Genomic DNA, 5,984 nt, shown 5'->3' with positions numbered 1-5,984 from the left:
AGATCTGTTCTGCGCCAGGATTGTACTATAGCTGTGCTTCCAAATTGCTTCCACATCGCAATTTGTAAAGGAACTTTTTCGTCGTCTTATTTGGGCCGTGGTAATACTTATGCTTTCTTACTTATAATCGCGGAATTTAGAAAGGCCACTTGGCCTCTGGGATCCGGACTTGTCGAGCTATTTGTCTGTATTGTGTGATGTTTCAGTCGTATGGGTGAGTCATGTGCATGAAGCGTGCCCAGTGACTGTCGAGCCTGGCCTTGAATGCAGTGGTTTCCGCATGCGATAGGATGAGCGATAAACGATAAACGATAATTATCGCTGTTAAGTAAATCGGTTATCGTTATCGTTTATCGCTAAATTTTCAAAATAATCGCTCATCCACTTATCGCAAGTTACAAAAATTATGAACGATAAACGATAAAATGTAAAACGGGATGATGAAAAAATGGAAGACGATCGACAGTGTATGCCGCGCGACAGTATGTGTGCGCAACCTGTTGCCATCTGCTAAGTGTATAGATCTGCAAATAAACTTTAAGTACACTTATTTAAGCTGTATTTCTTATCGCTTTTTGTTATCGCTGTTAAAAAACAATTATCGTTATCGTTGTATCGTTTATCGTTTCGCTATCGCTGTTAACAAAACAATTACCGTTATCGTTTTATCGTTTTATCGCTATCGCTGTTAATTTTTTGCAAATTTTTATCGTTTATCGTTTATCGTTATCGCAAACCTTACTTATCGTTTTATCGTTATCGCAGGTCCGAAAATTAGTTATCGCGGAAAGCACTGCTTGAATGAGTCGACTGAATTAGGCGCATCAAGACAACAACAGTCGATGGCAGCGAATTCCAGTCGTTCACGACTCTCACGCTGAACGCGTTTCGTCTGGAGTTAGAGGCGACCCAGCGCGACTCGGAGCCCCTCCCCCCGCGCCCGCCGCGCGTGGTGGCCGGTGCCTACCGGGTGAGACCAGCCACGCTGCCGGAACTCTCCGCGGCGCTGGGCAGGATGTCGTCGTCGAAGGCATGTGGAGAGGACGGAGTGACTATTGGCATGTTACGCATGACTTGGTCTGTGATCGCACCACATGTACTCGAGGTTGTGAACGCGTCACTTGTGTCGGGTGTACTACCGGGAGAATGGAAGCGTGCCACAGTTGTCCCCATCCATAAGTCCGGGAGCACTTCGGAACCTAACAACTACCGGCCTGTGTCTATTCTTCCAGTGGTAGCAAAATTAGTAGAAAGTGTCGTCAGCTCCCAGCTATTGGAGTATTTGATAGCACACTCGGTTCTCACTGATGTTCAGCATGGTTTTCGGCCGGGGCGCAGCACAGAGTCAGCGATGCTGGACACGGTAGGATATCTCATGAACGGCATGGATAAGGGATATATAGGGTGCCTAACAACAGCTGACACATCAAAAGCTTTTGATAGTGTGCAACATTCCAGACTGCTAGAGAAACTTGCCTGGTATGGCATTCAGGACCACTGGTTCAGTAACTGGCTTGAGAATCGTTTTCAGAGGACTAGGGGAGGGGAAACTTTGCTAGAAATCACTCATGGGGTAATCCAGGGATCATTAATCGGGCCAATCTTGTTTTTAATTTTTACAAACGATTTACCGTCATACCTTGAGGATAGCAAAATTGTAATGTACGCCGACGACGTGCAGTTTCTCCATCAGGGTCAACCGCGTCACATTTTGGATCTCCAGCAGAGAGTGGAACACACGGTCAACACAGCTCACCGATGGTTCACTGCAAACAGCCTAAAAATTAATCCTACAAAAACAGATCTGGTGTTAGTTAAGTCCAAAAGGCGTCAACTGAACCATAACTTTACGATCAATTTCGGCAATGCTGAAATTCCTCTGTCACCCGCTGTCAAAGTTCTCGGTATGACACTGGACAGTAATCTGTCATTTGACGCTCAGGTGTCAACCGTTATTCGTCGCTGTTATGCTACCATGGGAGGTCTCGCAAAATTGGCGCGGTCTCTCCCGGAGGAGGTGAAGAAAATGATTATCGAATCTTTAGTTTTTCCCCATTTAGTTTATTGCATGTCAGTCTGGGCCGGATGTGGGACAACTCAGAGGCAGCGTATTCAAAAGGTTATCAACCACTGTGCGCAGATAGTGAAGGGTGTTCCGCGATCTGCCCATGTATCGGCGATACTGAGTGAATTGAGCTGGCCGAACGTGGATGTTTTGGTGGCTGAGCGTGACATGGCCATGATGCACAGCATACTGTATAACGACCAAGCGCCGGCCAGTCTGCGTGAGCGCGTTGTGTATCGCGACACTGTGTCAGTGCGAGACACGAGAGCGACCGATGCCGGTCAGCTGCAGTTGCCGCGAGTCCGCACCGAGCACGCTCGGAAGTTTTTCAACTCCCGAGCCGCGGCACAGTGGAACAGCGCGCCCGCAGAAATCAGGGAAGCTAGCACCGCCGCAAAGTGTCGCAGAATGGCTAGAGATCATTTTACTAGAACCGATTAGATGGTGAGCATGATATGTGATAGCGCTCTTTTAAAGGTGTATATTTTTTTTAGAGTTTTTAATGTCGCTTTGTTTTAACTCGACCATGTTTTAACTATACATAGTTCAATCGTCTGTGTTCCTGTGTGCTGACGCAAAGACGTAAGAGCCACGGTGAGTGGAAGTCTTTAAGAAATAAATGATGATGATGATGATGACTCTGGAGTTGGTCCTGGACTTGGAAAGCTTCCATGTGTGTCCACGGGTCCGGGACGTCGCTGCTCGCGTAAAGAACTTGGACGCGTCAACGTCAACTCCCCCGTGGAGCACTTGGTAGACCGACGTCATTAAGCATCCTGACCTTAGGTCATCGATATCAAAATTCTGAGACACAAATTTTGTACATGCTATTGCTCTTAGCAATCACTGAAAGTTTCAAAGCGATCGGTCACTCGGTGTAGCTATGGCAGACATTGAAACTTTTTATGAGGTGAGGTCACTTCAAGTGACCTGGTGACCTGACCTTGAATGACCTTGGTCTGAAATTTTCACAAAATGTGTAGAATTGATGTGTAATAAGGTGTACCAAAAACGGCGCCGCCGTTTTTGAGATATTCGCGAAAAACCACAAGGGGGGTGTTCAAACACCCCCCAGCAGGGCGCGGGTTAACCGTTCGGTTCAGTCCGTCTGGTCCTCATTTGGTACACCGTCTTGTTCATCGGCCACCGTCTGGTCCAGTCTGGTCCTTCTGGCCCTTCTGGTCCAGTCTGGCTCAGTCTGGTCCTTCTTTTCCAGTCTGGTCCGTCTGGCCCAATCTGGTCCAGTCTGGTCCATCCGGTCTGTCCGGTCCGTCTGGTTACGTCAGATTTGTCTGGTCATTCTGGTCCAGCTGATCCAGTCTGGTGCGTCTGGTCCAGTTTGGTTCCGTCTGGTTTGTCCGGTCCTTCTGGTCCAGCCCGGTCCAGCCCGGTCCAGTCCGTCAGGTCGAGTTTGGTCCACCACCGGACTTCCTTCCCAGTTCCCACCTTTCACTCGTTCCGTAGAAATGCCGGGCACGGTCTCAGGCGGTAGTGGCCATTCGGCGGCGAGCAGGCCAAGTAAATTGCGGCCGTCCGGCCCTGGCGCGGCCGTAACTCGCGCATTTGTTTGGCACACGCTGGATTTCGTCTGTCATGACCCGCCCGCCGGTTGGCCACTTGATATTCAAAGACGCCGCTAAAATACAATGAGTGCGACAATTTATCGGTGCCCAATGACGGCCGGGCACGCTGCTTTGTGTGCTGCCAGATCCGGTGGATAAGAGCGGCCAGATTTACAGTGATGGCAGATCAGTGCTAAGCGGAATTTATGAAGAGCCCAGTGTTTGTGGGCACATAACTCGATCGGCAGCCTCCGTGCTCAGCAGTCTCGGCGATATTGTCGGGGGTACGGAAATGCCCCGGGGCGAGCCGCACGCCAGGCGAGGAAACGCAGCCGATTTCAGAAGTGGAAGGGTTCGATAGTTCTAGTCTACACTTATATGAACTAAATAGGGTTCAATGGCTCAATAAAATATTTCAAAGTTCCACAGCTGTTATAGAAGTGTTGAATGTTCAACAGCGCGGCCAAATAGACATAAAATGTGATAGACGTGATTCCAAGTTCCGATACGGAGGTTACACTTGCTTCAAAAATGGGTGAGTTCGACGTGTTGACCGACCGGATTGATTGAAGTTCCACAGTTCGACCAGAGGTGTTGAACGTTGAATCAATTCAAGACGTGCTAAACATTTGACCAAGCACAAGTGGGCGCAAACGCTAACGGGTCATGAGCATTGGGGGCATTCGGTTTTAACATTACATCCAATCTTTGACATAATATTTGGCGTCCACTCTTTCAGCACCGGCTACAGGGGCCAGGGCTATCACTGTTGGGATAAACGATGGCGGCTATTGGCCTATTGGGACAGTGGTGAGCTGCTGGTGAATTGACAGACTGACTGAAAAGTGGAAGTAATTCAAAATGAAAGTGCTGATTTGTCACTGGACAATGAATGGTTGAAGGTGTAGTACCTAACTGCTAAGTAACGTGGACAATCTTAAAGCGGTGATATGAAGTGAGACAGAGTCTGGTCTACCTCGAAACAACAGAAATGAACTCGACAGCTGTGATGCCTTGGCAGAGCTGGACCACCTTCCGCGCCGTCCGCAGGTTAGAATTTCTGCGAGTTCTGACAATCTTCGTTTAGCGGCGACGTGTACCCCAGAAATCAGCACCAATTTCCGAGTCCCTGATGGCCGCGACAGGCAGGTTTTAATTTACACGGCGACAGAACTGGCGCATCCTTGGAGTCGGCGCGCAGCACCGCTCTGTGCCAACACTGGGGCGGTTAATTATTTTTGACTGACTATTTGCATACGGAGTCCGACGTCTGTAGGCTGAAGTTTCCAGTATTTCGTCTCGAGAGAGGCGCCACAGTGCCTGGTCATTCTGGGTCGAGTAAAGCTGTCAATAGGCATATACGTAGCCGATTTATTTTAAATCAAATTTTCCACAGCACAATGCACAATGAACAATACTTATGGGTCGAGTAAAGCTGTCAATAGGCATATACGTAGCCGTAGCCGATTTAGTCAACTTTTCCACATGTGCACAATGCACAATGAATTGTCCATTGCTACGTAAATGTAATTTTGCTAACGTAAACGTAATTGCTACGTAAAGAAACGCTATGCTCGTTTTAATGTAGGTAATGTTACCAGAAAGAATATCCTAAAATGTCATCGAAGCGATACCCACTGCTTCTAAATTATCATCCATTGTTAGGGCAATGTGCCTAGCCTACCTATAATTTACCAATTACCAAGCAGTCAAATGTTTGAAATGTCACAAATGTTTGAAAAATTGTGTTTGCGGCACCATTTAACAGGTAAATTGATGGAAAATACACATTTGAGCTTTTTCAGACAGAAAATGCATGCATTGCCTGCACTCTGTTGCATATCGGGGTCTGATGTTCAGTGGGAGACTGCCGCCATCGTTGCAGCAGCGGCCACCGCTTCTCTCGCTCCCTAATCGGCGCGTGCCTAATCGCGTGTCGGCCCCTATTGAAACGATAAACACCGGGCCAGCAGGTTTATGTGCGCCATATTTCGCACGGCGAGCTCGTAGTTTTTGCGCTCAGCCGTTATTGGACAGGCCCGCGCGGCGCATACTCAATGTGCGACCTGTCATCGGTGTGGAACACCGGCTGAACCGAGCTGAACCAAGCCGAACTGAACCGAAGTGAACCACACCGAACGAACCGAGCCTTGGGCAGTTTCTCCACCCGATCTCCGGCCGCTGCGGGGGGCGTTTTGAGCCGCCCGCGGCGGAGCGCAGGGCGCGCGATGGTGCCCGTTTGTCATTGGCCACTGAACTGATGTGCAGTGTCGTCCGACTCTGGTGCTTATTGAGCCGACCGTCGGACCCGAGCTACCCGCGCCCAGTAAGTTAGAGCTCGTGTCGCTCCTTTGTTA

Source organism: Amphibalanus amphitrite, unplaced genomic scaffold (genome assembly GCF_019059575.1).
Source record: "Amphibalanus amphitrite isolate SeventyFive unplaced genomic scaffold, NRLGWU_Aamphi_draft 001052F_arrow, whole genome shotgun sequence".
NCBI lineage: Eukaryota > Metazoa > Arthropoda > Thecostraca > Balanomorpha > Balanidae > Amphibalanus > Amphibalanus amphitrite.
This window is presented reverse-complemented; position numbering follows the sequence as displayed.